We start from the raw sequence: 12,160 nt of genomic DNA, 5'->3' as shown, positions 1-12,160 counted from the left end.
AGGGCAACAGAAAGGAAGTGCTGTGTGCCAGCGCTCTACTGTCATTTGTAGTGAAAAGCTTCCTTCTCTTTCCTATTTTTTGTGGTTGGCAAAATATAAAAGGTCTTTCTACGTATTTCAAAAGGAAAAATAGAATGAGGGAGGGAGGGGGAGGAAAAGGGAGAAAGAGAGAGATCAGTTCATCTTTGTTTGGGGGGAAACTTTTAGTCTGTAACAGCAATAAACATCTATTGTGGTGGTGGCCTCAGCCCTGCTGAAGGAAATCCAGGCCACATTAAAATCTGGGGAATTTGAAACGGCAGTGTTTGTAGTGGCCTGCAGATTTCCACTGGCAATTTCTTTAAAGCCAAAGACTTATAATTAAAATAGAAATGGATCCAATTATTTCTGCCTCCTGTCTGAAAGGATGTAGCTGGTAATGAGAATCACATGTCTAAATTTCAGCTCCTTCTATTTCCAACCAAGTTGCCCCATGAGAGAAATTCTTTCTTTTCAGCAAATCTCAGTAAACCACATTTCTCCCTCCTCCTTAGCTACTGTGGTTTTGCACTGATTTTTACAAGTCCCAGCGATGGAACTCAGTCATAGTAAATGTTCTTATTTCTCTCTCCTTTCTACTCTTCATAAGACATGTCAGGGTGATAAGACTTATTTTTTTGTTTCAAAGAGACAGAGGTTAGAAGAGTGGGAGGGTTTAGTCTTAACCAGAAAATATTCACCTTATCAGGAACAACAGGCTAGGTAACTTGGCCATGGCCACTTGGGATATTCTTAGGCTAAGGGAGGGAGGTGAGGAGGTGACTAGGTGATGGGGGTGGGAGGGGTGTGTAAGGTGGTAACTAGGTGTACAGGGAGGCCAGTCTTGGGAAGAATTTTACCCAATGGGTGAGTGAGGCTCAGATAACATGGTGGCCAACAATGTGCCTTAGAAATGGCAAAGCCTATACTGGAACAGAATGCCATGGTCACCATGAATAAATATATAATACTGTTGTTCTTATCATCATTACTGACTATTCATGATGGAGTTGGTCTGTGCAGTGCAGATCTATTCAAGCTCAGCAGGACATTCCAAGCCTCCATTCCTTCCACTTGCAGAGCCAGCCCCCAGTGCCAAGATGCTATGAACATTCACATGCAAGTCTTTGTGTAGACACGTATTTTTGTGCGCTTTTTAGTCCTTGGAATATCTTTTTTTTGGTGAAATATCTACTCAAATCTTTCACCCATTTTAAAATTAAGTTGTTTGACTTTCTATGATTGGATCATAAAAGTTTGTTATGTATTTTAGATACAAACCCTTTATCAGACATGGATCTGCAAATATTTTCTCATCGTCTGTGATTCATCTTTTTTTTAACAGTCTCTTTTGTAGGGCAAATGTTTTTAATTTTTGATGAAGCCAATTAATTGCTTATTTTGGTAACATATTGTCCTTTTCATGCCATACTTAAGAGCTCTTTACCTAATCCAAGGCCACAAAGATTGTCTACAATGTTTTCTCCTAGAAATTTTATAGTTTTTACTCTTACTTTTAAGCCTGTGATTCATTTTGGGTTAATTTTTGTACATGTTGTGAGGTAAGGGTCTAAACTGATTTTTCTGCATATGGATATCGAAATGTCCTGGCGATATTTGTTGAAGACCATTCTTTCTTAACTGAGCTACCTTAGCACCTTTGTGAAAAATCTATTGACCATAAATGTTAGGATGTATTTATGAACTCTTAATTCTGTCCCATTGTTTTATACATCTACCTTTATACCAATAGCACATTGTCTTGATTACTGTGGCTTTGTGGTAAGTTTTGAGGTCAAGTAGTTTGAGTCCTCCAGCATTGTTCATCTTTTCAAAAATTGTTTTGGCTAATCTAGGTCCTTTGCATTTCACATACATTTAGGATGGGATTGCCAATTTCTACAAGAAATCCTACTGAGATTTTCATAGGGATTCTGTTGAATCTATAGGTCAATTTGCGGAGCGCTGCCATATTAATAATAGTGTGTCTTTCAATTCATAAAAATGGAGTATGTCACCATTTATATAGATTTTTGATTTCTCTGTAATCCTTTGTACTTTTAATGTACGAGTCTTGTAGTTCTTAGTTGTTTATCCCTAGGTATTTTATTATTTTGTATACTATTGTGAATGAAACTTTTTAAATTTCATTTTTGGATTGTTCATTGTGCATATGTAAGAAATATGTCAGAAATATTTATATTTTATATATTGATCTTTTATCCTGAAACATTTGCAGACCTAGTACCAGTATGTATATGTATATATGCTATATATATGTAAAAAGGTTTTCTACATACTGGATCATACTGTCTGTGAATAAAAACAAAGTTTTACCTCTTCTTTTCCAATCTGTATACAATACATTGGATTGTTCTTTCCAATCTGTATACAATACATTGGATTGCTCTTTCTTGTTTTCTTTTATTGACCAGAACCTGCAGTACTACACTGAATAAGAGTGGTTAGAGCAGATCTCCTTTGGTTTTCAGCCTACACATGTCTTTGAATTGAAAATGTATGTTTTATAGACAAAATATAATTGGATTTGCTTTTTGAATTTAGTCTGAGAATCTGTGATTTTGACTGAAGTATTTATTCCATTCACCTTTAATGTAAGTATTAATATGGTTAGAATTAAATGTGTCATTATGCTATTTGTTTTTCATATGCTTTGTGTCTTTTCTGTCCCTCTGTTCCTCCTTTACTCCCTTCTTTGTGTTAAGCAAATAATTTTGTATGGTATTTTAACTCCTTGGTTGATTTTTAAACTATAATTTTGGGTTATCATCTTAGCATTTGCTCTAGGAATTACAATATGCATTTTAACATACCACAACACACCTCAAGTGAAAACTAATTTAATCCAGTAAAATACAGCAACTTTCCTCCAATCCAGCTCAATTTCCTCCCTACTCTACTCTCACTTTTGTGCTATTAATATCATACATTACGACATCTATTTATATTTTAAACCCCAAAATACAGGGTTTTTTTTTGCAAATTATACCATTTAAAGAAATAATAGAAGGAAAAGTGTATATTCATTAAGTCTTTTACAATTACCCATATGTTAATCATTTTCAGTCTTTTTCATTTCTTCTTGTGGATTCAAGTTATCAACTGGAGTAATTTTCATTCCCATCTTGAAGGATTTTATTTAGTATTTTTTTGTAAGGCAGGTCATTAGCGATACATTATCTCAGTTTTTGTTTATCTGAAAATGTCTTTATTTCACTTTCCTTTTTGAAAGATAATCTTGCTGGATATAAAATTATTGGCTGACAAATGTTTCAGTGTTTTGAATATGTCATTCTACTGCTTTCTGGCCTCCACTGTTACTAATGAGGATTTAACCATGATTCGTACTAGTGTTCTCTTACAGATGATTAGTTTTCCTCTTGCTGCCTTCAGGATTTTTTCTTTGCTTTGTGATTTCAGCAGTTTGATGTGACTAAGTGAAGATTTCTGTGGTTTTCCTACTTGGGGTACAGTGGGGTTCCTAGATCTATAATGTTTTTCCTCAAATTTGGGAGGATTTGAGTCATTATTTGTTCAACTTTTATTTTCCTGCCCTTTTCCTCTTCTCTCATTTTGAAGTTGTTATGCTTGATGCTGTCTCATAGGTCACTGAGACTGCCCACTTTTCTTCAATCTTTTTTTCTCTTTGTTCTTCAGATTGGATAACATTCTATCTATCTTTAGTACTGATTCCATACAATCTTTTTTTTTATTTTGTTATTGCATTTTTCAGCTCTAGAATTTCCATTTGGTTCTTTTTAAAAAATTTATTTCTTTATTGATATTCCTACTTGTTGAGTCACTTTCATAATATTTTCCTTAAATTATTTAAGCATGATTTCCTTCAATTTTTAAAACATATTTAAAATAGTAGCTTTGAAATCTGCCTGTTAAATCAACATCTAGAGTACTCAAAGACCATTTCCATTGACGTCTCTCCTGCCCTCCACCCCAGCCCTTAGTATGGATAGTACTTTCTTCATTTTTTTTTCTATGACTCATAAAATTTTATTGAAAATTTCATATTTTAGATAATATAAGAACTCTGGATTCATTTTTCCTTTCATCCTCAGAGGGTCTTGGTTGTTGCTACCTTATATTAGTTTATTACTTGCCCGGACTTGATCTGCAGAATCTGTTACCCTTCAGTGTGCATCTGCTGATATCTCTATCAGTTTTTTAAAAAATTCTTATTTGTTGGCTGGACATGGTGGCTCACACCTGTCATCCTAGCACTTTGGGCAACCGAGGCAGGTGGATCACTTGAGGTCAGGAGTTTGAGACCAGCCTGGCAACATGATGAAACACCGTCTCTACTAAATATATATATATATATATATATATATATACAAAAATTAGCCGGGCATGGTGGTGGGCGCCTATAATCCCAGCTACTCAGGGGACTGAGGCAGTAGAATAGCTTAAACCCAGGGAGTGGGGGCTGGGAGAGTGGGCGGAGATTGCAGTGAGCCAAGATCCTGCCACTTCACTCCAGCCTGAGCGAAAGAGCGAAACTCCATCTCAAAAAAAAAAAAAATTCTTACTGTTTTTTTGCACAGGTGGAAGGGTTGGCTTCTTATGGGTCACCTTTGTGTCTGCACAGCTTAATGAGACTCAATAATTGGTCAGAAATTGTGTTCAAATACCGTACTTTGCTGCTGGTGGATCTGTGATTGAAATGGGAAATGTATTCAAATTTGGGCCAGTTTTCATCTCTGCCCCAGGTGTTACATTAACGCTGGGCCCTCTTGGGTCTCCACTGTGCATGCATACAGGTTCCTAGACAGGGATATGGAATGCTCGTCAAGCCCTCAATGCTAGCTCATTTCCATGACCATCCTGTTAAATTTCTGGTCATCCCAACCAGGATTGCAACTTCAGGTTAGGAAATCTGCAAGCTTTTCCCACTTGCTGCTGGCTGTAGGTTTCTACTCTTCACTTCAAATCAAGTGAAGGCCTGTGCTGTCCAGGTCAAACAACCATGTTGACTGGTGGAGGCAGTTTCAGCAAGAATGCCATATATTTCCACTGTGTTTACTTGAATCTCTATAGTTTCTTGAGAATATAAATTTCTCAATTTTTTTGCCCCTTGCCAATTTCCAGAGCCCAAAATAATTGTGTTTTTTTTTTTTTGTTATTGTTTGTTTGTTTTTTGAGACAGAGTCTCGCTCTGTTGCACAGGCTGGAGTGCAGTGGCGCTCTCTCGGCTCACTGCAAGCTCTGCCTCCTGGGTTCATGCCATTCTCCTGCCTCAGCCTCCTGAGTAGCTGGGACTACAGGCATCTGCCACTATGCCCGGCTAATTTTTTGTATTTTTAGTAGAGACGGGGTTTCACCGCGTTAGCCAGGATGATCTCGGTCTCCTGACCTTGTGATCTGCCCGCCTCGGCCTCCCAAATGAAATAACTGTTTTTGACAATTTTGTCCAGTTTTATAATTGTTTTGCAGGGAGAGGATTTGTTAACCACTTCACTCCTTCATAGCTGGTAGTCCCATCTATATACAGTATATTTCCAAAGAAATGGATTTTATTTTAAGCATGACATCTTATTAACTTAGACATGACTGCATACTAATAAGTAAAGCTAAATTTAGAGAAACAGTGGTTCATTATAGTGTGCCTTTGACATTTTATGATCCAAAACAGAAAAGATTTTTCAAAAAGCATTTTGAGATAATTCTTAAGATTTCAAGCCTTTGATTTGAAAAGTCTATTTATCTGAATAGTAACAGTCTCATATTTTCATAGCAGGAAATTATTTCAAGCATTTAATTTAGCAAGAAGCATATGAATGAACTGGAGCCTAAATTAAAGAATTCCAAATTTATTCCTGACCCTGGTTGTTATTGAGGGATAATACAAATATTTCCCTGGTGTCCTGTGAGAGATTGAAGGAATTTTGAGGTCATGATTTATATATTTGCCATCCTCTTTTAAATGGATTCAGCTGTGATGTCTGTGGCACCAGGAGAATTTAAGTGTCTGCCTGAGAGCCAGGACTCTGTCAATGTCAAGCTCTCAGCCAGACCACTTCCCTCAGATCCTTACTAGTTTTCTTCTTCTTTAGCCCATTCCAATGACCCCTGGTTTGGATGAGGACATAGGACGAGGGGCTGCAAGATCAGGAGCACATCTAGCTCTGGCCTCTGGGACCACATGGTCACCTGGGGAGACTAAGACATCCAGGAGCCTGGAAGCAGAGCAAAGAGCCATCTCTGAAGAGGAGGAAGAACACATCGAAGAAGAAGGTTTTTCTTCAAGAACCACCACACACTTGCTTTCAGATGAAGTTTAAAGCCATTAAGCTTCCCCTCCTACTTAAAGCTCTTCTTCTCTATTTTTCCTGTATGCCCTGGTTTTTATCAGTGACAACACATTGTTCCCTAAGTCTCACTGTCTCCCAAAGAGGAGCTTCAAGGTTCATCTTTGTCTCCCCAAGTCTGAAAATATCAGATAATATGCTTGCAACTTCATCTTGATGGCTTAATTCCCGCTCCTGTCATTTACACTTCACTTCCCTGTTTTGTCTCCTTCATCCTGCCTTGCCCAACCCTGGGAGACTCTGTGTCTCCCATATTACTCCCCTGCTCGGGACCTGAATGACTCCCTACTGCCTCCCTAAGACAGTTCAAGTTCCCCTGGCTTCCTGGGCCTTCCATAATCTGCCCTGGCCTTATCTACCCCCACTTACTTCCCAACTGGGAGGTGTTGTGGCCATGGCAGAGGAAAGGGTAAAAGACCAGTCATTCAGCCTTGTGTGACTATAAAGCAGTGTACCTATAACAAAAATTTCCTGGCTTTTAGGAGCATAAAAATAAGTTTTACACAAAATCAATAACAGAAGCACTCAGATTGAAGCGTATTTTTAAAGGTATTAGTGGGAGTGATTCAGAGTCAGCAGACACAGGGTGTGGACATGAGCTCAGAATGGCTTCTCTGGAGCAAAATCTGTGACTTGATCCTGCAAAGCAAAAGCTGCCAGTCCTTTCTCATCACTATCCCTTTCCTGGTGTGACATGATTATGGTCAGAACTATGTTCTCCAAAAGGATCCATTGAAGTCCTACCCCCAGTACGTCAGAGTGTGACCTTATTTGGATATAGGGTCATTGCAGATGTAATTAGTAAAAATGAGGTCATAGTGTGGGCCCTAATTTAATATGACTGGTGTCCTCATAAGAAGAGGGAAGAGGCCGAATGTGGTAGCTCACGCCTGTAATCCCAGCACTTTGGGAGGCCAAGGCGGGCAGATCACCTGAGGTCAGCAGTTCGAGACCAGCCTGGCCAACATGTTGAAACCCCATCTCTACTAAAAAAACAAAAAAATTAGCTGGGCATGGTGGCAGGTGCCTGTAATCCCAGCTACCAGGGAGGCTGGAGCAGGAGAATTGCTTGAACCCGGGAGGCAGAGGTTACAATGAGCCGAGATTGTGCCATTATACTCCAGCCTGGGCAACAAGAGTGAAACTCCATCTCAAAAAAAGAAAAAAAGAAAAGAAAAAAAAAAGAGGGAAGATGATGTGATGTGGAGACACAGAGAGAGGCCAGCGTGTGAAAATGGAGACTGAGATTGGAGTTATGCTACCATAAGCCACGGAATACGTGGGGCTATCAGAATTTGGGAGAAGCAAGGAAGGATCCACCCTTAACTTCAGGGAGGGCATGCCCTGATCGTACCTTGATTTTGGACATTTAGTTTTCAGAACTGTGAGAGAATAAGTTTCTGTCATTTCAGCCCAGCCAGTTTGCGATGCTTTGTTACAGCGGCCCTAGAAAACAGATAAACATGACATGCATATTTTGTTAAAGTCTGTTCACTCTGACTTTGACTTCTACGTATCCAAGATAGCAGTCCCGTGTCTGCTTCCTGGGACAAAAGCCCACCTGCCCTGTCCTTCTCTCCTGGGCCACCAGGTCCTGCCATGTGTGGGTTTGAAGCTTTGGGAAGCAGGCACATTTAATAGATTGAATTTCATTTTTCCCACAACTTCTCACCCTCACAGAGGAGAGTATAACGCATGCTCACTGTGAAATCAGGGCTGTTCTTGGGCTCCTAGTGAAGTGCTATCCAGACCTGGCTCTGTGACTCTGAGGAAAACAGCAGGAGTGTGAGACCAGTGCCCTGGATGCGAAGTGCTGTCCTTGGGAGAGGCCAAGCAGCGATGGCTGACTGGTGATGATGGTGGCAAGCGATTCCGTCTCTGGACTCTTTCTTGCCTCCTCCCCGAACCGTGCAGGGCCCTTGCACAGGCTGTTCCCTCTGCTGGGAGCTCTCTAACCTGGCTCCTTCTCCTGCTTTGTGCCTCGCCTGAGTATCACCTTCTTCCCTAAGGGAGCAATGTTGTCTCCCCTCCCCATACGCATCCTCTCCAGCCCATTCTTTGCTTGTCTCAAAACATTCATTATTATTCCTCACTATTTTACTCACTTGCCCATTTATGGTGAACTAACAGTGTTGCCAGCTTTATCCCCCATTGGCCGCTACAGTCTAGTTACTCAGCAGCCAGAGAAATCTGTTGAAACTGAAGTCAGCTCACATCACCCTGCTGTTCAGAACCCTCTGAGGCTCCCCAGACCACTAATAGTAAAAGCCCAGGATCTTACCATGCCTACTGGGGCCCTTGGGTCCAGTCCCAGCTATGTCCCTGATGTATCACCTTGTTCATCACACCAATTCCTCAGTGCCACTGAGCAGGCCAGGTGCTCACCTGAAGTGGGGCCTCTGCCAGGGATACTGTCTCCCCAGATGCCTGCACGGCCATCTCTTTGACCTTTTTCAAGTATTAGCTGAAATGTCACCCTCTCAGTGAGCCCACCTTGGCCACCCTATTTTTTTAAAATTAAAGTTTTCATTGTGAGATAACTGTAGATTCACATGCAGTTGTAAGAATGCAGAAAGATGCCTGGTACCCTTTACCCAGCTTCCCCCAGTGGTAAATCTTGTAAACCTATGTACAATGGCGCAAACAGGATATTGACATTGATACAGTTAAGATACCAGGTATTTCCACAACCACAAGGATCCCCATGTCTCCAATTTGTAGCCAAACACTTTGCTCCTGCGCCAATCCCTCCATAAACTCTGGTAACCCATCACCTCTTCTCTATTTCTATGATTTTGTCAATCTCAAAAATACTATAGAAATGGAACCATGCAGTATGCAGACTTTGGGGATGGACTTTTTTCACTCAGAATAAATCCTGGAGATTCATCAGGTTGTCATGTGTATCCATAGTCAGTTTTTTTTTTATTGATGAGTCATATTTCATGGTATGGATGTACCACAGTTTGATTAACTATTCGCCAACTGGAAGACAGCTGGATTGTTTCTAGTTTGGGGCTACTATAGATATAGCTGCTGTGAAAATTCATGTGTATGCTTTAATCTGAACACAAGTTTCCATTTATGTGGGATAAATGCCTAAGACAACAATTGCTGGATCACCTATTAGTTGCATAGTTACTTTAAAAAAAAATTTTTTTTTGTTTGGAGACAGGGTCTCACTGTCACCCAGGCTGGAGTGCAGTGGTGCCATCATAGCTCACTGGAGACCCGAACTCCTGAGCTCAAGTGATCCTTCCAACTGAACCTCCTGAGTAGCTGGAACTACAGGCACATGCCACTGTACCTGGTTAATTTTAAAATTTTTATAGAGACTGAGTCTTGCTTTATTGCCCAGGTTGCTCGAACTCCTGGCTTCAAACAATCCTCCTGCCTCAGCCTCCCAAAGCATTGGAATTACAGGTGTGAACCACTGAACCCAGATCTACATATTTACTTTTTTTTTTTTTTGAAATGAAATCTCGCTCTGTTGCCCAGGCTGGAGTGCAGTGGCGCCATCTCGGTTCACTGCAAGCTCCACCTCCCGGGTTCACGCCATTCTCCTGCCTCAGCCTCCCCAGCAGCTGGGACTACAGGCGCCCACCACCACGCCCGGCTAATTTTTTGTATTTTTAGTAGAGACGGGGTTTCACTGTGTTAGCCAGGATGGTCTTGATCTCCTGACCTTGTGATCCACCCGCCTCAGCCTCCCAAAGTGCTGGGATTACAGGCGTGAGTCACTGCGCCCGGCCCATATTTACTTTTTAAGGAAGCTGTGGCTATTTTATTTTCAACTGTACTCTCCCTGGTCCCCAGCCCCTTCTCCAAACATCTGATACCTTTTGCCCTGCTTGCTTTTTAGAAGCACTGATGCAGACACCAGATATGAAGTCAGACCTCTGACCAGTGTTCCTCTATCAGGGGAAAGCTTGCTGGAATCACTAGCACACACAAAAGCCAACATGTCCACAAACAGCGTAATGCCGTGATGATGACAAGACAGAACCTGTGCGAGAATTCCCCAGCTGAAGCACTTTGCTAGATTTACAAGAAAATCACATTGAGTTCAAAAGTTAAGTTAGTGCTATCTTTCATGAAAACTTACCACTGCAGGAAAGTTCTAACTCCAGAAACACTCCTGATTTGTGAGCTGACCAAGCAGAGCTGTGGTCCAAGCAGAACCTCACCTCGCCAGCAGTGTTTCCAGGCACCCACCAGTCCCAGGGGAGCAAGACCTTTCGCAAATGAGCAGAAACATTCTAGTTAGAAACATTCCGAGACCCCTAGAGGCAGGGGAATCAAAAGAACTGTACTTCATGCCAAAAAGTGAAAACCAAATAAACAGAGTTCCCTGTCACAGGAACTGGTCAGCTCAGCTGTGTAAGTGAATGGCAAAAACATTCCTGGGCTCTGTGGAAGCCCCTGGAAGAAATCCAGAACCTTCTGTACTTAGCCTGACCGGGGGTGGTTGTTATTACCTAGATTTATTTATGACTTAACATATCGGTTCCTTTCATTTCAAACATTTGCTTGACATTTGTAGTGATTAGGTGAATGCTGGAAGAAGTGATTAAATGATATTGTAAAATAGTATTTTGGCCTGACTCAAAATAGAAATATTTATAGTGTTCCCACTAATGCCAGATGATGTCAGCCCAATTATCGTGCTGCTTTTTAAAAAACATGCTAGGCTGAAAACAAAATTCACAAACAATCTAAAGTGAGCTGAGGTTCTAAGAGGCTTTGTCTCTCTAAACCCTCTTTCTGTCTGCTATTTGGCCCCAGCAGCAAAGCCCATGCGCTTCGATCAGTGTGGTGGATGTCAAGCACGGTGGCTCTGGGTGTTGGGAACTCACATGTCTCATTATCTGAAGAGGAAACCAAAGACTGGAGAGATGGCTTGAGTATCACTGAGTGCGGAGGTCTGTGTCTCCTCCTAGCCTTGTGCTGTGGGATTTGAAGGCCACAGTGCTTTCACTCCTGCAACTCCTGTTCCCCACTTTTCTTCCCTGCCTTTTTCTCTCCCCGATTCTTATCCCTCCTTTTCTTTTCCCTTCTCCTCCCACACTAAGCTGAATCCATTAAACTAACTAACTGAACCAATGAGGTCTCGGCCTAGAAGCATCAGCCTCTGTAGTGGAGACAGAGGTACAAACTCAGTGCAATACACCGCCATGCCCTGCAGAGAGCCGCCACTCATTCCTGGGCAACTGGAGGAAGGAGAGGATGCCTGGGCCCAGAGAGTGGCCTATGCCAAGGTGCAGACCTCAGTGTTACTCTCCAACCCGAGCCCAAGCCTGCCCTTGCCCAGACCCACACCATACCAAGTGCCATCTGGACCTGTCCTGGCGGCCCTGGGCTTCCTTCTAGAGTATCATGGGAACTACAAGGAGCAATCACTGTAAAAAATCACTCTTTACAGTGTCTTAGGGAGGAAGGTGAGGGTCTGAGGAAGTTTCATGGCAGGCTTCAACACAGTCTCTGGGGAAGATGATCAATTTGTGAAAGAAAAGCCGAAGTCATTTCCAGGAAGTCTTCAAAGACTAAACTGTAAATGCTTAGTGAGCAGTGCAGGACATGGATGGGAGGAAAGGCAGGTGCCTGCCCCGGCCTGCAGCCCTGGGTCAAGAACCACGGGGAACACCATTGTCTTCAGAGTCCATCAGAGGCCCCAGGGCCTGGATTCATGGGCCAGGCCATACTGGACCAGGCTCATGGTGGTTCCTATGTTAGTCTGCCTGGGCTGCCTTACCAAAATACCATGGACTGGGATGCTTAATCAACAGAAATTTATTTTT

The 12,160-nt window shown here is 41.8% G+C and overlaps 1 long non-coding RNA gene across 2 annotated transcripts in view; it reads right to left on the bottom strand.

The window, feature by feature from the left end:
- LOC126941063 (uncharacterized) overlaps window positions 1-10,648 on the bottom strand; it is a 43,700-nt gene extending 33,052 nt beyond the window's left edge. Inside the window, exons 1-2 of one of the 2 annotated variants that reach the window (XR_007721067.1) lie at window positions 10,468-10,648; window positions 7,717-7,808 (exon numbers count right to left, since the gene is read on the bottom strand). This is a non-coding gene — a long non-coding RNA (uncharacterized LOC126941063). The remainder of the gene's footprint in view (window positions 1-7,716; window positions 7,809-10,467) is intronic. The other variant, XR_007721066.1, reaches the window with a different exon arrangement.
- Window positions 10,649-12,160: the final 1,512 nt, after the last annotated feature.

The sequence above is a fragment of the Macaca thibetana genome, chromosome 18 (assembly GCF_024542745.1).
Source record: "Macaca thibetana thibetana isolate TM-01 chromosome 18, ASM2454274v1, whole genome shotgun sequence".
Taxonomy (NCBI): domain Eukaryota; kingdom Metazoa; phylum Chordata; class Mammalia; order Primates; family Cercopithecidae; genus Macaca; species Macaca thibetana.
The sequence above is the reverse complement of the archived record's forward strand: the minus strand, read 5'-3'. Positions and strand labels throughout refer to the sequence as shown.